Below are 26,078 nucleotides of genomic sequence, written 5' to 3'. Positions count from 1 at the left end.
GAAGGGCCTTGGTCAGGGAGTTGACCAATAACCCAATGGTGACTCTGAAATAATTCCAGAATTCCTATGTGGAGATGGGAGAACCGTCCAGAAGGACAACCATCTCTGCAACACCCCACCAATCAGGTCTTTATGGTAGTGGCCAGACAGAAGCCACTCCTCAGTAAAAGGCACATGACAGCTCGCTTAGTGATTGACAAAAAGTACCCGAAGGACCGTCAGACCACGAGAAACAAGATTCTCTGGTCTGATGAAACTAAGATTGATCTCTTTGGCCTGAATTTCAACTGTCACGTCTGGTGGAAACCTGGCACCATTCCTATGGTGAAGCACGGTGGTGGCAGCATCATGCTATGGAGATGTTTTTCAGTGGCAGGGACTGGGAGACTAGTCAGGACTGAGGCAAAGATGAATGGAGCAAAGTACAGAGAGATCCTTGACGAAAACCTGCTCCAGATTGCTCAGGACCTCAGACTAAGGCATAGATTTTCCTTCCAACAGGACAATGACCATAAGCACATAGCCAAGACTACACAGGAGTGGCTTCGGGACAAGTCTCTGAATGTCCTTGAGTGGCCCAGCCAGAGCCCAGGGGCATGTCCCCCTTTCCCCATTGAAAGTGTGCCCTGTATGTTTCTGTTTATTAATTTATGAATCTGTCATTTAGTTACAGCCAAGGTGAATGGGCAGGATATCTTCATTGTGAAATGTTTTAAATATTATACACAGTGTATTATTTCATTCTGCATACAAATGGCTTGACAGACAAGTCTCTTAATGATAATTGAAGGTTTAGTAATTAAGGATAGATGAGAAGCATTATTGGTTTGGCTCTAGAGATGTGGTTTGTTTTTGTTAATTTCATCCGGTTGAAATACAAGCCCACATTTCTCATCACTTAAAAATAAATCAATAACGTATTTGCAAAGTATATGTCTGGAATAGGATGTGTATTATTATCATCAACGCTTGCTTTACAGGTTGCTGCTCCTGATTCCTGTTTTTTCCTTTGTTGTACATTTTTCATCGCAGTTCATTAGCTATTTGGTAGGGCACGAAATGCAATCCTTTCTAAACTGAAAGGAAAGCTACGTAAATAAACCCGAAAGCTACGTCAATACAATACTTTTATAAACTCAAACCTCTAATCTAAGCAAGCAGAAAATGCATGGCTAATTTCGCACTTTATTTTTCATTTTTGTGAAACAAATTACTGCCAAGTAAATCATCAAACAAATTCTCTTTACCCACCAGTCATCTATTTGAGTGTCTGTCTGTCTGTCTGTGTGCGTGTGCATACAAGTGTTTGTGCATGCACTTGTTTCTCAAGACGGTGTCTTATAGACTTAATGTCATATCTTATGTGATGTAAACTTTCAGTGAACCAGTGAGATAGTTTGTTCAATATTGAGTTTGTTTCACCTGGGTAGTCTGGGCTCCTCTGCCTTTAGGACTTGGGACCTGTATGGATGTCTTTGAAAGGGTCTCCATCGATACCGCAGCCCACATTGATTAAGGTGACTGGTTGAAGAGCCGGGTTCTGTCCCAAATGGTACCCTATTCAAAAGTAATGCACTATAAAGTGAAAAGGGTGCCATTTGAGACAAAACCTGTGTTCTCGCTGCCCTTCGTGGTACAGGGCGAGGAACGATCTAGCTAACATGCTTGATTAATTAGTACGGCACAACTGCTACCGCTTCCAAAAATGCTCTTTGAGGTTTGAGTCACTAGTTGTGTCTACCCTAATAAATAATGAATTTCTAATGTTGAGAGCGAGAGGGAGAGAAAAACATACATTTTGATTACTACCCTCCCAACTACAGCCTTAATGCTCCATCAACGGGTTGAGAACACGGATGGATTTATAAGACAAATAGATTTTACAAATAGGCCCGGTGGAAATGCATTATTCTCAGTGTTTGTGGTTCAGGTAGCTACTGAGTGGAACGCTTTAAAAAATAAGCTCTGAGGTGATAATGAATGTTTATGAAAGAGTGCAGTAGGCATTGTTTTGGTGGTAGGGAGAACAAAAAGATAATGGTGCTGTACCTAGCCCAAAGATTATTGTGTTAGCAATGGGTGGCAGAGATGTTGTTTCTGTGCTTTGCCTGAAGAGCATGAGGGGTCTGGCTCCTGAAAAATGTATACTCCCACAAAATAATAATAAACAGCCCGGAGGGCATATTATCACCAGGTGAAAGAAATATGATGTATGACGCAGCAGCAGGCCACGTTTTGAATAAACAGGCCAAATCTCAGCGTGTGTGTGTGTGTGCAGTACATTCTCCAGTGTTAAATCAACACTGAGAGTGTTAAATGTACACACTGCTTAGCGTAAAGCCTTATTTTCATATTTCCAAGAAAGCATTGCTTTCTGGTGAATTAGAGTTACCACTGTATTTGTTAGTGACAGAGACATGGTTGTTGTGAGACCCTAAGTGAATATGTCATCATTGAAATTAAAGTATTCAACACAAGTATTTAAAGGTCCCAAACAGTCATTCTGATTCCTATGTAAAATAGCTTTTTCAGTGACTTAAATATCACCCATAATATTGTTTGGGGATAGAAATGCAATTTCCATTTTTGAAGAAGTACTTTCTCACATGGCTAACTACCAGGAAGTTTAAAAAGACAGGCTGAGTGGGCGGAGCGCTTACATTCGTGAGCTCGCCTTGACTGACAGCTCTTTGAAATACCGAAGTCAAGAAACTTGGATGCAGTGAGCAGTGTCGCAGTAAAATCATCTCATGCTAATTTGGTGACATACAAAGCAACTCAAACAACATTGAAATTGCATCATGATGTACATTTTTTATATACATCTCCCATTTGGAATTTCTCTTGTGATGCGGTTCACAGCCGCGCTGATGGATGTGTTGACATGACCCCCCCCCCCTTTTGTTCCATGCTGTCTGAAGACATAGCTAACCAGTAACTTAGCTAGCTAACACCAGACACAGATGAAAGGGGAAGAATTTAAGTATCTTTGCCAAAGATGAATATTGTAAACTTTTAATTATATTTGATGACACCTTGCAGTCAAATTTTGCCACCAGTAGAGTAGCTATCTTGCTATATAAACCACAACCCTCTGCCAGCACGCCTTCTCCAATGTTGGTTATAAGGCGGTACTTCTTTAAATTAGATAAGAGACAATTATGTTACCATCGGTGTATTAAAATTAGAGTTAGGGTGATGTCACCCTACCCCCTTATTAATCCAGCCTCCTGAATGATCAAACTTTATTAATGTAGAAGCAACAGTTATTTTATACTTTGGTCATCATACCTTAATCTGGTTTCTTCCAAATGTCATCCAATTTCATGAAAAACATGATTTTGGCTGTTCATTACTTTTAATAAGGCCTTATTTTAAGGGCCTATGCATCCCTAATACAGCGGCCTTAAACTCAGGGTTTTCAGGCCTGCAAGTCATATTATGCTATCTTGAAAAGTGATGTGTAATTCCTATTAGAATCCAGCAATAGTGGGGGTATTCAACATTTTACATTTTTATTCACCTGCGGGGTTGGGAAGTCTAAGACATGAGACAATATTTCAATAATGAGTGCAATAAATCCAAGTAACAGATTGAATTAGTTTAGAAAACTCTGTTTTTTAAACATTTGAGTAGCATAACATTAGCATAATTTGTACATGCATAAACATTGATGTTGAAAAAACATTTTTAACAAAAAATTAGATAAACTTGCAATAGAGCATGCTGGGAAATATGATGTTTGGTTTGGTTTAACACTGGTTATTAACACCAACAGTGTCTTTTACACCAATGAGTGTTAATTCTACACTTACATTGTTAATTTAACACCTGAATCAACTCTAGAAATGTTGCACAGAAGAATCAACATTAGGCAACACTGGCCAATTTTCTGTGTGTTTATGTATGTGTCCAGTGTGTGTGAGCGTCTCCCTCCGCCATAATTAATCCAGCTGTAATAACAGCTGTCCAGGAACGGTAGGGGCACATACCAAGGCATGTGATAAGCCTGGCCCAAACTCAAACAGAAAGGCCTGTGCCAGACACATATGGACCCTCCCTACTGGGGAAGCTACAGGAGGCTAGACGGCACTCACCAATCCTCCATTCGTATCCTGCCTGTCTATGTTGCGTTATAGGCATGGATGTGGCACATGGTGTTTACTCTAATTTGTGGGGGCTGGGGCGTTCCCTGACCATGTGACCTGATCAAGAAAATATTTGCAGAAACGTATGAATATTCTATTTAATGGCATGGTATTGCTTTTGTGAGACTGATGTTACAGCATATCTAACCCACCTATGCCTTGGACAGATTAAAGCTGTTTTCTTAGTATTGCGTTATATACAGTATACTATTTGCCAATATCCCACTAAACCTGTCACAACTCTCTTTCCCTGGAAATAGATAACAGTAAAACTCCAGCCAACATGTCTCTTGGTACGTGCATGAATTAATGGATGTCAGAACATAGTAAATGATCTTGAAGGACAGGCTGGCCTCTTTAGGTGTGTGCTGCTCCCAATCATAGGAGAGTTCTAGGAGCTGTTCATACATACTATCTTGCCTGGGTGATTTACTGTAAGTCCTGTGTGAGAACTGTCAGACAAGGCTGTCAGACAAGGATCCCAAGATTTAAATGGATGGTTCAGTGTATGTTTTCAGCTCTTATGTCAATGAGTATATACAGTCGTGGCCAAAAGTTTTGAGAATGACACAAATATGAATTTTCACAAAGTTTGCTTCTTCAGTATCTTTAGATATTTTTTGTCAGATGTTACTATGAAATACTGAAGGATAATTACAAGCATTTCATAGGTGTCAAAGGCTTTTATTGACAATTACATGAAGTTGATGCAGAGTCAATATTTGCAGTGTTGACCTTTCTTTTTCAAGACCTCTGCAATCCGCCCTGGCATGCTGTCAATTAACTTCTGGGCCACATCCTGACTCATGGCAGCCCATTCTGTCATAATCAATGCTTGGAGTTTGTCAGAATGTGTGGGTTTTTGTTTGTCCACCCGCCTCTTGAGGATTGACCACATGTTCTCAATGGTATTAAGGTCTGGGGAGTTTCCTGGCCATGGACCCAAAATATCGGTGTTTTGTTCCCAGAGCCACATAGTTATCACTTTGCCTTATGGCAAGGGGCTCCATCATGCTGAAAAGGGCATTGTTCATCACCAAACTGTTCCTGGATGGATTGGAGAAGTTGCTCTCGGAGGATGTGGTTGGTACCATTCTTTATTCATGGCTGTGTTCTTAGGCAAAATTGTGAGTGAGCCCACTCCCTTGGCTGAGAAGCAACCCCACACATGAATGGTCTCAGGATGCTTTACTGTTTGCTGCCCTTCTTGACATCAGGCCATCCTCCAAAAAGATTTGCCTCACTATGCGTGCAGATGCACTCACACCTGCCTGCTGCCATTCCTGAGCAAGCTCTGTACTGGTGGTGCCCCGATCCCGCAGCTGAATCAACTTTAGGAGATGGTCCTGGCGCTTGCTGGATTTTCTTGGGCACCCTGAAGCCTTCTTCACAACAATTGAACCGCTCTCCTTGAAGTTCTTGATGATCCGATAAATGGTTGATTTAGGTGCAATCTTACTGGCAATATCCTTGCCTGTGAAGCCCTTTTTGTGCAAAGCAATGATGATGGCATGTGTTTCCTCACAGGTAACCATGATTGACAAACAAATCAAACCAACAGTTTTTGCCCCCAAGCCATAAGACTCCTGAACAGGTAACCAATGGTTTGCTACTCTTTTTTCAAATGTCTTTCTACTGTTGTTTTATCTCTTTACTTACACACACACACACACACACACACACACACACACACACATCTTTTTTTGGCACCATTGATTAGAGCCTGTAAGTAAACATTTCACTGTAAGATTTACACCTGTTATATTCGGCGCACGTGACAAAGTTTGATTTGATTTGAAGAATAATGATTCCAAGCACCACCCTCCTTTTGAAGCTTCTAGTCTGTTATTCGAACTCAATCAGGATGACAATGATCTCCAGCCTTGTCCTCGTCAACACTCACACCTGTGTTATCGAGAGAATCACTGACATGATGTCAGCTGGTCCTTTTGTGGCAGGGCTGAAATGCAGTGGAAATGTTTTTTGGGGATTCAGTTCATTTGCATGGCAAAGAGGGTCTTTACACTCTTCATAACATTCTGGAGTATATGCAAATTGCCATCATACAAACCGAGGCAGCAGACTTTGTGAAAATGTATATTTGTGTCATTCTCAAAACTTTTGGCCACGACTGTACAGTACTTCACCATCATTGTCTCTGTACACCCCTGCTTTCTAGGTATTGTTATCCAAACAGGGATTTAATGAAACCGGACTGTGGCCTCTATAGCTGTTATCTCTGAACTTGGTGATATATTGTAGGTCCAAAATGTTTTCAAGTCCAGCGCTGAATCCTCAAATAAACCAGTGGCTGATGTAAAACAAGCAATTCTTGGAAATTAATGTCAATAGGAGGACACTTACACGTATTCAATTACAGCATATAGATCATTTTCAATTAAATCACATACCAATATAATGGAACATAATACCCCTGTGCAAAATAAATACTTGGACTTTGTCCAGCCTTTTTCCACCAAGTACATTAGGCCAAGTACTTTCAGTGACATTTCTCAGGTGTGTTTCTCTGTCGCGCAAAGGAACCCTTTTTTGAATAGATTATGTTCATTGTTGACTGAATCTAGAGTGTGGATTGGCTCTCTAAGAACCGTGGAGAATTGTGACTCTGAAAGCTCCCACTAATGAAACAGAGGTTGTGACCTCGCAGCGATCTCAGCCATTTAATTTATTCAGAGGCTTTTTAGCACTGTTTGTTTTGTTTTGGTCGTTAATGCATTATTCACCCTCTCCCATGTGTAACTGATTGAACCTATTTTAATATGTTGCCAAGGTTAGATAATTCATTAGGCATTCACAGCATAAATCAATATCCAAATCGCCCTTTGACATGCCTCCCTCTGTGCCTGCATAATGATAAATGGATTTACGCCTGATATGAACAAGCAGCCATTTCAAAGCAACTGTCAAAAGTGGTTTGATGATTTATTTCTAATTAGGAATGATGGTAATGGTGTGTTATGGCCATGCCTTTTCAAGGTAAAACCATAAGCATATTTATAGACAGGTCATCAAGTCAGAGGTCTTGAGTGTCTTTCTGAGGCAGATGGCAAGAAATATTACTCTTCATACTTTTCTGAACCCTCGGGGTCCAAAAATCAAATATTAAAATGTGTCAGTTTCATGCATATTTTCAGAGAATAAACGCCACAGATGCGAATCCAATTCAATTAAAAATAATTGATGGAAACTACTTCTGGCGAAGATATAAATTCAATTAATGTCAAACTCCCTGACGCTCGCTCTGTGAAAATATCTTCTGACGTCCGGGTGTGAACTTGTCAATCCAGGTGCGTAAGTCCCCACAGAACAGCAAGGTATATCTCAAATAGCACCCTATTCCCTATGTAGTGCAGGGCCCTGGTCAAAAGTAGTGCATTACATAGGGAATAGCGTGCCATTTGAGACAGCTTCCACCGGCTCCCACCATGTCCAATGAGGTCCCTCTCTCAGAATGACCTCATGTCTACCTGTCCACTTTTCCACTTTTAGCTCTTATTAGTGTCTAGACCTGTACAGCTCTCCTAAAACACCACCTAAAAAGTCAATTTATGAATCCATAGTTTAAATTAAATGAGTATAATTACCTTTGAATAATTCATAGATAGTCAGGAGTCCATGGCCCCTTTTTTTCATGACATACCCAAATCTAACTGCCTGTAGCTCAGGCCCTGAAGCAAGGATATGCATATTTGTGGTGCCATTTGAAAGGAAACACTGAAGTTCATGGAATTGTGAAAGGATTGTAGGAGAATATAACACATTAGATCTGGTTAAAAAAATATACAAAGGTATTAGGTGCATGGTATTATTTCACTGTAATAGCTACTGTAAATTGGACAGTGCAGTTAGATTAACAAGAATGTAAGCTTTCTGTCAATATCAGATATGTCTATGTCCTGGGAAATGTTCTTGTTATTTACAACCTCATGCTAATTGCATTAGCCTACGTTAGCTCAACCGTCCCGCAGGTGACCCACCAATCCTGAAGAAGCTTTTTAAAGAGGGTCCATCCTGGGACAGAGGGAACATGGAGACACACTGTCAAAGTTAATAATGAGTTTGGCTCCACACCCAACACATCCACACAGGCATCAATGTCTCCATCATAGGTAGGTAGAGGGATAAAAATAAAATCAAACAACAGAATCAATGAGCTCAATTGTGATAAAGACAATTTGATGTGAGATGCTCCAGAAATATTTTCATAAGAATGTAATCTGGTTTCTACATGACACTTGAAACCATCTCAATAGAGCTTTGTATTGCTTTGTGAAAATATTTTTCATGCTTTTCATTTCAATTAAATTATTGTCATTTTTATACGTTACTGTCATATTTAAACTTGGTGTTATCTCCCTGACCTTGATCTTTATCTGTCTGAACTCTAGTCCACAAATTTTTACCAGGACCCATAGGGCTCTAGTAAAAAGTAGTGCACTCAGGACCCATAGGGTTGTTATACAGCCTGGATTTGAAATAAGGTGTCTGTAGTGACGCCTCTAGCACTAAAATGCAGTGCTTTAAACCGTTGCGCTACTCGGGACCCATAGGGCTCCCGAGTGGCGCAACACTCTAAGGCACTGTAGCTCAGTGGCACTGCAGCTCAGTGCTAGAGGCATCACTACAGACACCCTGGTTCGAATCCAGGCTGTATCACAATCAGCCATGATTGGGAGACCCATAGGGCAGCGCACAATTGGCCAGTGTCGTTCGGGTTTGGCCGGTGTAGGCCATCATTGTAAATAAGAATTTGTTCTTAACTGACCTGCCTGGTTAATAAAATTTTTTTTTTTAAATAATAAGAATAAGAATAATAATTGGAATAGAGTGCCATTTGGGATGCATTCACAGTAAATGATTGGGCTGTCAAATGGTTGTGCAATCAGTATAGATGTTGATATACAAAAGTATGTGGACACCCCTTCAAATGAGGGGATTTGGCTATATAAGCCACACCCGTTGCTGATAGGTGTATAAAATCGAGCACACAGCCATACAATCAAATCTGCTTAGTCTAATACAGTGACAACTAAAAGATACCAAAAACAATGTAGTCCAATCAACTAAAGGTAAAACTTATGTGGCTGTCCATTGTTCTGATTTCTGTGTGTGCAAGTGGAAAAACACGTTGATTCACATTCATTTTTTGTTGTACTAGGCTACCTGGCTAAAATGCTTGCTCGCTAGCCTAACTTCCATTCATGGTCAATGTTAGCTAGTTAACATTAGCCTTCTACATCTAGCTACACAAGTTCTACATCTAGCAACTTTCATCCTCTCAGGCCAGGGGCACAACAATGTATGAATTGAATTAATGGTTGAATCAGAATCGCTGTTATAATCATTGGCCAGTACGGAAAAATAAGCAAAACCACATGTCCAAATCCCTATCTCCATCCATGGCTAATTTAGGAAAGGGCCAGTTTTATCTAGCTAGCTAGCCACCGGAAGACAACAACTAAATTAGATGCAACAATTCAAATGTTTCTGTTAATAGCGTTTTAAATCAAAGCAATTTGACGGGAGGGATGCCAAATCCCTTGACACTTTTTTCTCTCGCCAGGAACATTCACAGTTGAGCTCGCTCAGTTTAAATCAAGTTTATACTTTTTTTTGTCAAAGGAAGGCCAAGTGCTCACTGGCTTCTCTTGCATTCAGTGCTACAGGCGGCAACAATGTCATACTCATTTGGACCAGACAGCATCAGATAGATGGCCTACACATAGAGAAACAGAGGGGCGCTGTTTAGCTCACTCAGATGCTTTCTCCTGTGAGATACATTCAGCCTCTTGCGAATTGAAGGAAAATTATGAAACACAGAGAGAAGATAGATACTTTATTTTCCTTTTTCTTGGTCAAAGCTTGGTTTTGTTTGGCATCCATGAATACACGTCACTATCTGGGGCTGTTTTTCATGGTTATTTTTTGTTTTTCCCCTCACTCAACTTTTTATCATTCAACTTTTTCACTCCGGACGCTTTATCTGGACATGGTTCGTCAGGACCTCCACCAGCCGAAACAAAATCGTAACATTAACATGATGCCTTCTAATTGCAGTCGCTGTACTCATAATATACAGGAGAACAATCGCCTTGTGGTGAGGATAGCTGTGCTGCAAGCCCAGCTTCAGACGCAATCGTTAGGCAAGGGTAATTTCAGTGTAGGAAAGGATGAAACAGCGCCTGTGCCACCAGTAAGTACAGATAGTAGTATAAATCCCCTCGCACGGTCCCTGCAGCCTGAGAACTTTCTCATGGCTTCTCGAGGGAAATGCTGTAGGAATGCTTAACCGGTGTCGCTCATTCACCCGACAGAAACTTTCAACTGGTTCTCCCCATTAAGCAGCGAGTCGGAGTAGGAGGCCGAGCATTCTCTGGTCTCTACTCCTCCTGTTACGGGGTCTGAGACGCCAAAGCCTCCCACCATTAGCTCTGACAAATTGAAAACCCTAGTCATTGGCGACTCCATTACCCGCAGTATTAGACTTAAAACAAATCATCCAGCGATCATACACTGTTTACCAGGGGGCAGGGCTACCGACATTAAGGCTAATCTGAAGATGGTGCTGGTGTCACAACTTCCGCCGAAGTCGGTCCCTCTCCTTGTTCGGGTGGCGTTTGGTGGTCGACGTCACCGGCCTTCTAGCCATCGCCGATCCAGTTTTCATTTTCCATTTGTTTTGTCTTTGTTTTACACACCTGGTTATTATTTAACCCTCTGTTTTCCCCATAGTTTTTGTGCGTGATTGTTTTATGTATGTTCAGTCTGTTATTGTGGGCTCGGTATTACGACATGTTATTGGAATATTTGAGTAAAGTTACTTGTGTTACTAATCTCTACTGTCCTGCGCCTGACTCCTCTGCACCAGCTACACCCAGACCACTACAGCTGGCTAAAGCTAAAACTGGCGAGTGTAGAGTATAGGGATATTGTTATCCACTTCGGCACCAATGATGTTAGGATGAAATAGTCAGAGGTCACCAAGCGCAACATAGCTTCAGCGTGTAAATCAGCTAGAAAGATGTGTCGGCATCGAGTAATTGTCTCTGGCCCCCTCCCAGTTAGGGGGAGTGATGAGCTCTACAACTCAATCACTGGTTGAAAACTGTTTTCTGCCCCTCCCAAAAGATAGAATTTGTAGATAATTGACCCTCTTTCTGGGACTCACCCACAAACAGGACTATGCCTGGCCTGTTGAGGAGTAACCGACTCCATCCTAGCTGGAGGGGTGCTCTCATCTTATCCACGAACATAGACAGGGCTCTAACTCCCCTAGCTCCATAATGAAATAGGGTGCTAGCCAGCCTGCCAGCTAGTGGAGTCTGCCACTAGCACAGTCAGTGTATCCAGCTCAGCTATTCCCATTGAGACCGTGTCTGTGCCTCGCCCTAGGTTGGACAAAACTAATCATGGCTGTGTTCGCCTTAGCAATCTCACTAGAATAAAGACCTCCTCCATTCCTGCCATTATTGAAAGAGATTGTGATACCTCACATCTCAAAATAGGGCTACTTAAACTCTTGAAGCTAGGGGGCACTATTTTTATGTTTGGAAAAATAACGTTCCCAAAGTAAACAGCCTATTTTTCAGGACCAGATGCTAGAATAGGATAGAAAACACTCTAAAGTTTCCAAAACTGTCAAAATATTGTCTGTGAGTGTAACAGAACTGATATTGCAGGCGAAACCCTGACAAAAATGAAACCAGGAAGTGGCTTCTATTTTGAAAACTCCATGTTCCATAGCCTCCCATTGCTCCATTTAAAGGGATATCAACCAGATTCATTTTCCTATCGCTTCCTCAAGGTGTCAACAGTCTTCAGACATAGTTTCAGGCTTTTATTTTGAAGAATGAGCGTGAACAACCACATTGCGTAAGTAGATAGGTGGGGGCTCTCAGAGTGAATTGTGTGCAAAAGAGAAAGACGGCCATTGTTACTCCCGGTTCTAGTGCAAAGCCAACTGTCCCGGTTGATGTATTATCGAATAGATATTTGAAAAACACCCTGAGGATTGATTATAAAAAACGTGTGACATGTTTCTGTGGACATTATGGATATAATTTGGTATTTTTGTCTGCATTGTCGTGACCGCTCTTTCCGGTGGATTCCTGGGCATAACGCACCAAACTAACGGAGGTATTTGGATATAAAAAATATCTTTATGGAACAAAAGGAACATTTGTTGTCTTACTGGGAGTCTCGTGAGTGAAAACATCCGAAGATTATCAAAGGTAAAAGATTCATTTGATTGCTTTTCTGATTTTCGTGACCGAGTTGCCTGATGCTAAGTGTACTTATTGTTTTGTCGAGCGATCGATAAACTTACACAAACGCTTGTATTGCTTTCGCTGTGAAGCATAATTAAAAAAATCTGAGACGACAGGTGGATTAACAAAAGGCTAAACTGTGTGTTGCAATATTGCACATGTGATTTCATGAATATGAATATTTTCTAGTAATATTATTTGACTGTGGCGCTATATTATTCAGCGTTGCTGATGACAATTATCCCGGATCCGTTTTGGGTGGTTCAGAGAGGTTAATGTTAGATCCCTCACTTTCAAGGCAGTTATAGTCAATGAACTAATCACTGATCATAATCTTGATGTGATTGGCCTGACTGTGAAACATGGCTTATTAAGCCTGATGAATTTACTGTGTTAACCTGTTGCGACGAGCAATCCCGTATCCGGGAGCGTAATTATAGCCTCAAGCTCATTAGCATAACGCAACGTTAACTATTCATGAAAATTGCAAATGAAATGAAATAAATATATTGGCTCACAAGCTTAGCCTTTTGTTAACAACACTGTCATCTCAGATTTTCAAAATATGCTTTTCAACCATAGCTACACAAGAATTTGTGTAAGAGTATTGATAGCTAGCATAGCATTAAGTCCAGCATTCAGCAGGCAACATTTTCACAAAAACAAGAAAAGCATTCAAATAAAATAATTTACCTTGGAAGAACTTCTGATGTTTTCAATGAGGAGACTCTCAGTTAGATAGCAAATGTTCAGTTTTTCCCAAAATATTATTTGTGTAGGAGAAATCGCTCCGTTTTGTTCATCACGTTTGGCTAAGAAAAAAAACCCGAAAATTCAGTCATTACAACGCCAAACTTTTTTCCAAATTAACTCCATAATATCGACAGAAACATGGCAAACGTTGTTTAGAATCAATCCTCAAGGTGTTTTTCACATATCTATTTGATGATAAATCACTCGTGGCAGTTTGGTTTCTCCTCTGAACCAAATGGAAAAATGCACCCAGCTGGAGATTACGCAATAATTTCGATGGAGGACACCAAGCGGACACCTGGTAAATGTAGTCTCTTATGGTCAATCTTCCAATGATATGCCTACAAATAGATCACAATGCTGCAGACACCTTGGGGAAACGACAGAAAGTGTAGGCTCATTCCTTGCGCATTCACAGCCATATAAGGAGACATTGGAACACAGCGCCTCCAAAATCTGGGGCATTTCCTGTTTGAAATGTCATCTTGGTTTCGCCTGTAGCATTAGTTCTGTGGCACTCACAGATAATATCTTTGCAGTTTTGGAAACGTCAGAGTGTTTTCTTTCCAAAGCTGTCAATTATATGCATAGTTGAGCATCTTTTCGTGACAAAATATCTTGTTTAAAATATCCCCCGCGCATCCCGCAAAGGCGGAGGTGTTGCTAAAATTTACGATAGCAAATTTAAAATAAAAAAAATAAAAAAACGTTTTCGTCTTTTGAGCTTCTAGTCATGAATCTATGCAGCCTACTCAATCACTTTTTATAGCTACTGTTTACAGGCCTCCTGGGCCATGTACAGCGTTCCTCATCGAGTTCCCTGAATTCCTATCGGACCTTGTAGTGATAGCAGATAATATCTAATTTTTGGTGACTTTAATATTCACATGGAAAAGTCAACGGACCCACTCCAAAAAGCTTTCGGAGCCATCATCGACTCAGTGGGTTTTGTCCAACATGTCTCTGGACCCACTCACTGCCACAGTCATACTCTGGACCTAGTTTTGTCCCATGGAATAAATGTTGTGGATCTTAATATTTTTCCTCATAATCCTTTCCTATCGGACCACCCTTTTATTACGTTTGCAATTGCAACAAATAATCTGCTCAAAACCCAACCAAGGATCATCAAAAGTCATGCTATAAATTCTCAGACAACCCAAAGATTACTTGATGCCCTTCCAGACTCCCTCTGCCTACCCAAGGACATCAGAGGACAAAAATCAGTTAACCACCTAACTGAGGAACTCAATTTAACCTTGTGCAATACCATAGATGCAGTCGCACCCCTAAAACCATTTGTCATTAGAAACTAGCTCCCTGGTATACAGAAAATACCAGAGCTCTGAAGCAAGCTTCCAGAAAATTGGAACGGAAATGGTGCCAGACCAAACTGGAAGTCTTCAGACTAGCTTGGCAAGTAACGTGCAGTATCGAAGAGCCCTCACTGCTGCTCGATCATCCTATTTTTCGAACTTAATTGAGGAAAATAAGAACAATCCAAAACAACTCTGCCAGGACCTAGGATCAAGGGAGACACTAAAGTGTTTTAGTACTATATCTCTTGACACAATGATGAAAATAATCATGGCCTCTAAACCGTCAAGCTGCATACTGGACCCTATTCCAACTAAACTACTGAAAGAGCTGCTTCCTGTGCTTGGCCCTCCTATGTTGAAAATAATAAACGGCTCTCTATCCATCGGATGTGTACCAAACTCACTAAAAGTGGCATTTCCCTTATTTGTGTTGTGGGATCTTGACTATGTTTAGTTGCCTGTCTGCACTAATTTCTATAGCTTCACATTTCGGGCATTGGTTTTGTTAAGTGTTTCATTCATTAAAAGGAGAATGTAAGCATATGCCGCTGCGCCTTGGTGTCACTCATACAACGAACGTGACACCCATCATAGCACTGAGACTGCACTTGTGAAGGTGGTAAATTACCTTTTAATGACGTCAGACTGAGGCTCTGCATCTGTCCTCGTGCTTCTAGACCTTTGTGCTGCTTTTGATACCATCGATCACCACATTCTTTTGGAGAGATTGGAAACCCAAATTGGTCTACACGGACAAGTTCTGGCCTGGTTTAGATCTTATCTGTCGGAAAGATATCAGTTTGTCTCTGTGGATGGTTTGTCCTCTGACAAATCAACGGTAAATGTCAATGTCCTTCAAGGGTCCGTTTTAGGACCACTATTGTTTTCACTATATAGTTTACCTCTTGGGGATGTCATTCAAAAACATAATTTTAACTTTCACTGCTATGCGGATGACACACAGCTGTACATTTCAATGAGTCATGGTGAAGCCCCAAAATTGCCCTCGCTAGAAGCCTGTGTTTCAGACATAAGGAAGTGGATGGCTGCAAACATTCTACTTTTAAACTCGGACAAAATAGAGATGCTTGTTCTAGTTCCCAAGAAACAAAGAGATCTTCTGTTGAATCTGACAATGAATCTTGATGGTTGTACAGTCATCTCAAATAAAACTGAAGGACCCCGGCGTTACTCTGGACCCTGATCTCTCTCTCCATCTACATAACATTTCAAAAATCATTAATTTTCTGTCCAAAAATTATGCAAAAAAAATATATCCATGCTTTTGTTACTCCTAGGTTAGACTACTGCAATGCTCTACATTCCAGCTACCCGGCAAAAGCACGAAATAAACTTCAGTTAGTGGTGACTTGTGATCATGTGATCATATTACTCCAGTGCTAGCTTCCCTACACTGGCTTCCTGTTAAGGCAAGGGCTGATTTCAAGGTTTTAATGCTAACCTACAAAGCATTACATGGGCTTGCTCCTACCTATCTTTTCAATTTGGTCTTGCCGCACATACCGCCACGTACGCTACGGTCACAAGACACATGCCTCCTAATTGTCCCTAGAATTTTGAAAGCAAACAGCTGGTGGCAGGGCTTTCTCCTATAGAGCTCCATTTTTATGGAATGGTCTGCCTACTGTCATGACATTGGCCTGGGGGTAGGTTTATGATAGTCATAAATACCTCCCCCCCCCTTTTTCCTCTCTCTACCCTACTGATGTTACATTTGCAAACCCTTGGTTAACATAGAGATTCTAGGAACATCAGAAGATGGGGGGAAATGAACAATATTCTGGTAATCTGACCAATTGAACATATGTGGTGGTACTTAATGAATATGATGTCAGTTCGGTTGTCATCTGAGACATTCTCATCAATGATCAGATGACAAACTCTACAGTGGAAAGTCTACACAGAGTTATCGGATTCACATGGAATTGTTGTTCAATTTAAATTATAAATTATAATTATATATTATATATTATAAATTATTCGTGATGGGATGAAATGTGATTTTAGCTTCTAAAATTGCTCAATCAGTGGCCTGCCCCTGTGAAGGGACATGGGCTATAAAACTTTTCAAACACGCCCCCTCTCCCTTCCTATATAAAGCCTTGACGACAATATAACCTCCTGTTCCGAGGATGTTTGGACGACGGTCCGATGTCAGAATGGTTCAGATAATAACTACAGAACGAAGCCAACATCAGCGTGAGCTTTTGTTGCGAATGGTATGAACTTTGAACTCTTATTCACTACAGAAATGATACCTCCTAGCCGTTGAGTTAGCCACAGCAGATGCAAACAAGGGTTTGGAAGGAACAGACAGAGTATCCCGTCTACCACACAACGACATTACTACAACGTATGCAATTTACCAGCAGGGACATTCTTCAAAGGACTTGGTTGGGCAACACGGCCTTGCATCTACCACCAACTTACCGAAGCGCAGCTCAGAGTAAATATTTATTGCATTTTCCTTTTCCAAATGGGCGGTAATTTAGAATGCATAAGATTTTGTATTTACGATAGCACAGCTTTGCCATTTGTTCCTCAGTCTTCCCGCTCTTTCACTCAAACCCAGCCCTTTTCTTTTGTGTAACAAGCTGTCATATCTGTTCCGCCCGCTAGGGACGTTATCCTTTATGATGTAATTTGTAATCAAGTTACGATTTAATTATGTGTATGTGTAATTCTGTGTGATTAGTTAGGTATTTAGTAAATAAATAATCAAACCCAATTTGTATTGCTGATTCAACTTGTTAGCCAGGGTTTGTGCAGATAACCAAGAATTTACAACTTTCAGATGAGACTGAATTAAGAGGGCTATTGATGTAAAATATTACTAGGTCTTTAAGAGTTTAATTAAAGGTTGAGACTAAGTAATATGACATGCTATTCTATAAAATAATTTATCCGTAATTAATATTACCTGATTGAGCTAATCATGTAAATGTAATTAACTAGAGAGTCGGGACACCACAAAATAATATTTATAGAGCTGTTATATTTCGAGTAAGTCTTTATTGAAGACTCATCTCTTCAGTAAGTCCTATGACTGAGTGTAGTCTGGTCCAGGAGTGTGAAGGTGAACGGAAAGGCACTGGAGCAGCGAACCACCCTTGCTGTCTCTGCCTGGCCCCTCTCTCCACTGTGATTCTCTGCCTCTAACCCTATTACAGGGGCTAAGTCACTGGCTTATTGGGGCTCTTCCATGTCCCTAGAGGAGGATATCCCTCTAGTGGTGTGGGGGCTGTGCTTTGGCAAAGTGGATGGGGTTATATCCTGCCTGTTTTGCCCTGTCCGGGGGTATCATCGGATGGGGCCACAGTGTCTTCTGACCCCTCCTGTCTCAGCCTCCAGTATTTATGCTGCAGTAGTTTATGTGTCGGGGGGCTAGGGTCAGTCTGTTATATCTGGAGTATTTCTCCTGTCCTATCCGGTGTCCTGTGTGAATTTAAATATGCTCTCTCTAATTCTCTCTTTCTTACTTTCTCTCTCTCGTAGGACCTGAGCCCTAGGACCATGCCTCAGGACTACCTGCCATGATGACTCCTTGCTGTCCCCATCCACCTGGCCATGCTGCTGCTCCAGTTTCAACTGATCTGCCTGCGGCTATGGAACCCTGACCTGCTCAACGGACGTGCCAACCTGTCCCAGACCTGCTGTTTTCAACTCTCTAGAGACAGCAGGAGAGATTCTCTCATAGAGATTCTCTCAATGATCGGCTATGAAAAGCCAACTGACAATTGCTCCAGAGTTGCTGACCTGTTGCATCCTCGACAACCACTGTGATTATTATTATTTGACCATGCTGGTCATTTATGAACATTTGAACATCTTGGCCATGTTCTGTTATAATCTCCACCCGGCACAGCCAGAAGAGGACTGGCCACCCCTCATAGCCTGGTTCCTCTCTAGGTTTCGACCTTTCTATGGATTTTTTCCTAGCCTCCGTGTTTCTACACCTGCATTGCTTACTGATTGGGGTTTTAGGATGGGTTTCTGTACAGCACTTTGAGATATCAGCTGATCTAAATTGGGCTTTATAAATACATTTGATTTGAAAATAAATTTGACAAATTCAGGCACCCTGAAAATAATAATTGGAATTTGAACAGCAAGCATGGTGTCTAATACACATCAATGTTTCTGCCGTCATCTTGAAAAGCGTTTTTCAGCAGTTGAGGACCTTAAACTCTTCAGGAAAGGTAAGCAATTAGGCATGACTAAATCAAACTAACAAGGACATTTCATCACTTATTCAGTAAAGTTTTTATTCGATTGAACGTCAGATTATCAATTAAACACATTACATCATTATAGGTGACATGTGAGACAAATACTACACTCCTTTTTGTCAGCACAGTCATTCATTCTTTTTCATGATAATTCTCAATCCAAGGCTGAAAGAAACGGATTCTTCTGCAAAGTTTATTACATTTGGTTAGTGTAACGATTATTTTCTTCATCTGAGGAAGAGTAGTCAAGATCGGACTAATATGCAGCGTGGTAAGCATTCATAATTATTTTAATAGAACACTGAAAAATACAAAAACAACAACGTGAACAAACGAAACCGAAACAGGTCTGTCTGGTACAGATACGAAACAGAAAACAACTACCCACAACTCAAGGGCGAAAACAGGCTGCCTCACGTATGGTTCTCAATCAGAGACAACGATTGACAGCTGCCTCTGATTGGGAACCATACCAGGCCAAACACATAGAAATACAAATATAGAACAAAACATAGAATGCCCACGCCAACTCACACCCTGACCAACCTAAAATAGAGACATAAAACAAGGATCTAAGGTCAGGACGTGACAGTTAGGGTGCGTCCTAAATAACAATGTATTAACTATATAGTGCACTCTCTTTTACCATGGCCAATTGGGCTCTGGTCAAATGTAGGGAATAGTGTGCAATTTGTGACACATACCTTAAATGAATTCCATCCCTACAGATCCCTTTCCTCCAGTTAGTTAGCGCAGTCTGTGTATTGTATTGAGTGGAGTCATAGTCCTTATTTACAGGACGGTGCAAATGTTATTGTGTTGAGTCATTATTCACAGGATAACTCTCTGTAAAGTCAAACACACAAACCTTGTGATGTCATTCATTTAAGATTCATCTGTTGAATCTAAGCACGGTGTGAGGATTCTAATGACTGTTCAGCGTTTTCAAGACTCATCCGAATATATCCTTTAATAAATTGTAGCGTTGAAGGTTTTACATCAAGATGTAAAAGGCCACGAGGCCTTGTGTTTGGTTTTGAGTCTTTAGTTTGGGCATGCCTGTTTGTAGTTAAGTTTTAATGTTTATTTTTGTCACCATCTAAACAACTAATAATCCGCTCGGACTGGCTGGCCAAGAGGCCAAGAAGGAGCTGGTTGATAAGGTTGCTGTGTCCTGGGTACATACATTCAGCACCTGGTCGCGTACACTTACTTCTCAGATTTATGCACACATCAAAATCAGGTTACAGACCATGTAGCTAGGCCTAAGATACAGAGACATAATGAGTGCAGCAAAATCAATAGGCTAGTTATTGGTTTCGTAAGAACGTTGTCAGATATAATGCTCTATTTATGTAAGGAATAGGGTGGAAGCAGCCAAACCGTCCACAACAAGAATAATTGATGTTACAACAGAGAATCACACAAGTTTATACACATTTCAGAGCAGAGCACAGTGACTCATACATACAATCATTCCCTTCAGATCCAATCCTTCTCATCCTCTCCTCTCCTCTCCTCTCCTCTCCTCTCCTCTCCTCTCCTCTCCTCTCCTCTCCTCTCCTCTCCTCTCCACCAACATGTTCAATATCCCTGGGTGATGTGAGGGACCTTTAAGATGCTGTGTTGCTAAATGATGCTTTTATGTAGCTGTGGCTCCCGATGAGTGGCAGGTATATGTGGCTGGTACATCTGCTGCTGGTTTGCAGGCTGTGCCAGAGCCAGATGTAGCCTGTCGTTCAGTGGCCATGAAACAAACATCGCAAATGCCAACCGCCATCTGTTAAAACCGAAATCAGGAGGGTGAGACCTTCTCTACTTTGGGGTGAATGGAAGGCTGTGTTGGTAAACATTTAGGCTACATCCCAAATGGCACCCTATTCCCTTATATAGTGCACTATTTTTGACTAGGGGGAAGCCTGAGACTTATTATTATTAGTGTCAGGAGGTTAGTAGGGACAGGAGTTTTACCTGGTCTGGTCACATGCTCAGGGAAAACAATAACTATATATATAGCTTTAGTTAGCAATTAAACCCATCAGTTGTCTCTGACCATGTGAGCTGGCCAGGAAAATAGGCATTAGGCATTGGACAAATTGCTGCACCTCAACCGGGAAATGAGAATATCAAGATGAAAACATGAAAGGAAACATAAAATATTAGGAAAATGTGTCCGATTGTACTTATTGCATCATTTTTCTTAGCAATGACATTATCTTTTAAGAAGGTCATACATTTTTGTATGTATCACAATTTCACAGAAAACGGTTTCACATCCTTCTATGATGAAAATGAGTGACACTATATATGTTGATTTATTGCTCTGAGTGTCATATTTATTCAGTTGTGTGCTTCTTTAATGAAAAAAACATGTTTGGATTTTCGACATGAAAGGAGAGATGCAGAAGCTGACAGACAAATTGATGTGTGCAGTCAAGTGGTGCCTATACCACATACAGGATTGATGTTGGAGCAAAATACTAAGGGGGGCAGGGAGAGAGAGAGGTGTAGAGGGAGAGGAAGGGAGAGATATTCTTGTCTTTCCTTAAACGTGTTTTCAGCAATAAGGCTTTTTTGGTATAACAGTCATGCACGCCTCTGTTTTACAGGTATTGCAATGTATTTTTCTGAGAATTTAATAGACATTTTTGCATGAACATGAATTCCAATAACATCGGGGGATAAGTGTTTCAAGATGCAGAAGAGCCTAACCTCGGTTTCCATAAAGCAGAATATTTGTTTTAATTGTTGTGTTTGAATAGAAAATCACATCACAGAGTTTCTCGTTATTGGATGCATTCCAAATTCGTAAAGAGACACAAATGTAATACCAGTATGTGTCAAATGTTTTCTTTTCTGTTTCGTTTCCTTGAAGACTGTGTTATCAGAAGTTTCATTTCAAAATAAAAGCGGTGCATATCCTTTATTTTTTCAGGGTTTAATGAATGATTGCACTTCCTAAATTCCTGTTTTCATGTTTTTTTAAACATAATGTTTCAACCTCCCAATACATCCCATAAATTCACATATTCACCTTAGTTACATTGTGTTTCTGTTCTCAAACATTTATAATATCAGAGAGAGGAGAATGGGGTGATCAACAACATGTAACCCAAACATTGTTTTGAATTTTCCCAAAGATATATCAAATGTCTTGAATTCCTCTTAATAAATCTTAATAAATCTAATGCTAATATGATGAAACCGTGTTTTTGTTTTGAGACAGCCCATGCAATTCCAGCTCCCAGATTGCAATTCCTATGGCTTCCACTAGATGTCAACAGTCTTTGACCAAGGTTTCAGGCTTGTTTCTTCCCAAACGGGGAAGAATTTTGAGTTTGAATAATTTTACTTTTCTATTTAATATTATTGTTTAGTTACATTTTCGGGTCCCCGGGGATGTAATAGAAATGCGATTTGACTTGTTTTAACAAAGTTTAGCGGTAGCTTTTTGGATTCTTTCCTCAACATGGCGCCAACTAAACAGACTTTTTGGGATATAAAGAAGGATTTTATCTAACAAAATGACCATGCATGTTGTATCTGGGACCCTTGGGATTGCAAATCCGAGGAAGATTTTCAAAAAGTAAGTGAATATTTAATCACTATTTGTGATTTTACGAAGCCTGTGCTCTTTGAAAAATATTTTGATGTGGGGCGCCGTCCTCAAACAATCGGCATGGCATGCTTTCGCTGTAAAGCGTATTGTAAATCGGACAATGCAGTTAGATTAATGAGAATTTAAGCTTTTAACCGATGTAAGGCGCTGGTACGTACCTAGATGTTTAATATCCATCATTGTAACGAATTGAGCGCCCTCCAATTTCACCGGAAGTTGTCGATAGGTGTCCCACTGGCGCTATTAAGTAAAACCTAACCACCTGTATCGAGTCAAAAGAGGCTCCTGCACTTTCAGTCATTTTATTTCTATTTGAGTTCAATTCCTTTTTAAAGGCCCAATATTAAATAATGTATGGGTAACAATTAAGAACCTTAATGTAAAATTTACAAAAGTAACTTTTTAAAAACATTTTTTTTTTCTCAAGAAACAATTTAGCTAGGAAAGTCTGGGAGTGGAAGACTTTGAACTAGCTCTTATTGGAACATACAGTAGGTTGGACACTCGCTTTGTTTTTGGTCTGTTAACCAATTTACCACCTGGTGATGTCACCAAGTAAGCATTTCACTGTATTCGGAGCATGTGACTAATACAACTTGATTTGATTTGAAAACACAGGTCCAGGAAGAGGGGTGAGCTTATCCAATATCCAAAACTTGACCAATTAAAATATATTTTGAGTTTAACACATGAAAAATATAGACAGATTTTTTAAATTGACTGACATCCACTGAAAGGCAGTTTACTCTGAATAAAATATGCTATTGTGTGCAATGCCTTACAACTGTGTGTATATAGATGGAACATAATGATCCAATGAATGCATGGAGTGTAAAGCTCTTGATATAGTCTGTATGAAAGAAGTCTAAGACATAAACAGGCCAGTGTGTGTTTCTGATCTACAATAGAGATGCAGATATGAATGAGTGTAGAGAGAAGTGGTGAATATGCAGTTCAAGTGTAATTCTTCAGCAATAATGCCTGAGAACCTCGGAAGAACCATGTGACAACTGCGCTGATCCAGCACAGCTCCTATCCCAGCCTCGGATGTGTACACCTCTACTATAAATGCCAAGGATGGATGAGGATGAGCCAGCACGGGAGCCGAGGTTAACAGAGCCTTCAGGTGACCAAAAGCCCTGTCCGCCCTAGCTGACCACTGCAGTCGCACAGGTAGTAGTTGGCAAATCCTAAGAACCGCTGCATCACCTATACCGTGGTTGGAGTCATACGTTTCCTGTAGTTCTTGACCAGGATAGCACACACTGCAGCAGGGATTTTGGCCCACTGCTCCATACAGATCTTCTCCAGATCCTTCAGGTTCCGGGGCTGTCGCTGGGCAATACGGACTTTCAGCTCCCTCCAAAGATTTTCTATTGGCTTCAGGTCTGGAGACTGGCTAGGCTACTCCAGGACCTTAAGATGCTTCTTACGGAGCCACTCCTTAGTTGCCCTGGCTGTGTGTTTCGGGTCATTGTCATGCTGGAAGACCCAGCTTCGACCCCTCTTCAATGCTCTTACTGAGGGAAGGAGGTTGTTGGCCAAGATCTCGCGATACATGGCCCCATCCATCCTCCCCTCAATACGGTGCAGTCATCCTGTCCCCTTGCAGAAAAGCATCCCCAAAGAATGATGTTGCCACCTCCATGCTTCATGGTTGGGATGGTGTTCTTGGGGTTGTACTCATCCTTCTTCTTCCTCCAAACACGGCGAGTGGAGTTTAGACCAAAAAGCTAAATTTTTGTCTCATCAGACCATATGACCTTCTCCCATTCCTCCTCTGGATCATCCAGATGGTCATTGGCAAACTTCAGACGGGCCTGGACATAGGATGAGCCAGCACGGGAGCCGAGGTTAACAGAGCCTTGAACAGGGGGACCTTGCGTGCGCTGCAGGATTTTAATCCATGACGGCGTAGTGTGTTACTAATGGTTTTCTTTGAGACTGTGGTCCCAGCACTCTTCAGGTCATTGACCAGGTCCTGCCATGTAGTTCTGTGCTGATCCCTCACCTTCCTCATGATCATTGATGCCCCACGAGGTGAGATCTTGCATGGAGCCCCAGACCGAAGGTGATTGACCGTCATCTTGAACTTCTTCCGTTTTCTAATAATTGCGCCAACAGTTGTTGCCCTCTCACCAAGCTGCTTGCCTATTGTCCTGTAGCCCATCCCAGCCTTGTGCAGGTCTACAATTTTATCCCTGATGTCCTTACACAGCTCTCTGGTCTTGGCCATTGTGGAGAGGTTGGAGTCTGTTTGATTGAGTGAGTGGACAGTTGTCGTTTATACAGGTAACGAGTGGAGAACAGGAGGGCTTCTTAAAACCTGTTAAGGATATGGCAGACATATGCCCCCTTTGGAGAGATTGGGTACCCCTAGTAAACTGAAAAAAAAATCTGTCAAAAATTGCTAATATATGCATATAATAATTATTATTGGATAGAAAACACTCTAAAGCTTCTAAAACCGTTGGAATTATGTCTGTAAGTATAGCAGAACTCACAGGGCAGGCATTCTTCCAAACTAGTTTTTGTGGTCATGAAAGTTGGAGCAACTTTGACGTCATCGCCCCCACCCTTCCCAACCAGTTATGGGGAGACTTTCTATGTCTTCCGCTAGATGTCCTCTTTCAGTAGACCTTTAAATCGTTCAAATCCCGCGAGAATTGACCCTATGGGAGTGAAATTAGTGCGTGCCACGAGAAAATAGGTTGTGCGTTGTGGCGCGAATTGGTCCCAGCCATTCCTTTGTTCCAGCACTCAAGAGAAGGGCAGACGATGGCCGATTGAATTGAAGTTTGTTTTGTGTGTCTAAAACATCATAAAGCTTGCTTCTGCACTTAGTTTGACCTGTTTAGTCGACATATAATATGTAATTTTGAAGTTTTGATGCGCAACTTTTCCGGACCAGAGGACATTTTGGGTGCATTTCAGCTGATGTTATTAGCAGTAGCTAATACAAAGACGCAAGACTTGAAACCAAACGATGTATTGGGTAAGTATGAAGCCTTCCAGAACATTCTGAACGAAGACCATCGAAGGTAAGGGAATATTTATGCTGAAATCTGTGTTTCTGTTGACTCCAACATTACGTAGAAATGTAGCTTGTATCTGAGCGCCGTCTCAGCATATTGAATAGTGTGCGATTTCTGTAACGTTAAAAATAAATCTAACAAAGCGGTTGCATAAAGAAGCAGTGTATCTTTCTAACTATATGTAGAACATGTATATTTAGTCAAAGTTTATGATGTCTATTTACGTTATCTTGCCGCGCTACCTAGATTTCCTGCGGACATTTTTGAGTAATTTCTGAACGTGAACTCACTGTAAATGGACATTTATGGATATAAATGGCATATTATTGAAGAAAAAAAAATGTACTGTGTAACATGTCCTATTACTGTCATCTGATGAAGATTTTCAAAAGGTTAGTGAACAATTTATTTTTTAATCCTGCGTTTGTTGATTGCATGTTTTGGCTATTCAAATGAGCTGTGTCTGGTGGTGGTTTGACATATATATGTGCTATGTTTTCGCCGTAAAACATTTTAGAAATCTGACTTGCTGGCTAGATGAACAAGGTGTTTATCTTTCATTTGAGCTATTGGACTTGTTAATGTGTGGAGGTTAAATATTTCTAAGAATATTTTTGCGTTCCATGCGCCACCGTTCCATCTGAACGTGGGAGGGTAGAGTCCCAA

General features: G+C 40.9%; 1 long non-coding RNA gene across 1 annotated transcript in view; it reads left to right on the top strand.

Annotated features, from left to right (window-relative positions):
- Positions 1–21,962, top strand: part of LOC149975188 (uncharacterized) — a 226,937-nt gene extending 204,975 nt beyond the window's left edge. The window contains exon 3 of the long non-coding RNA XR_016488920.1: positions 21,368–21,962. This is a non-coding gene — a long non-coding RNA (uncharacterized LOC149975188). The remainder of the gene's footprint in view (positions 1–21,367) is intronic.
- Positions 21,963–26,078: the final 4,116 nt, after the last annotated feature.

Source organism: Oncorhynchus mykiss, chromosome 19 (genome assembly GCF_057628025.1).
Source record: "Oncorhynchus mykiss isolate SJ-2025 chromosome 19, ASM5762802v1, whole genome shotgun sequence".
Lineage (NCBI taxonomy): Eukaryota > Metazoa > Chordata > Actinopteri > Salmoniformes > Salmonidae > Oncorhynchus > Oncorhynchus mykiss.
This window is presented reverse-complemented; position numbering and strand designations above follow the sequence as displayed.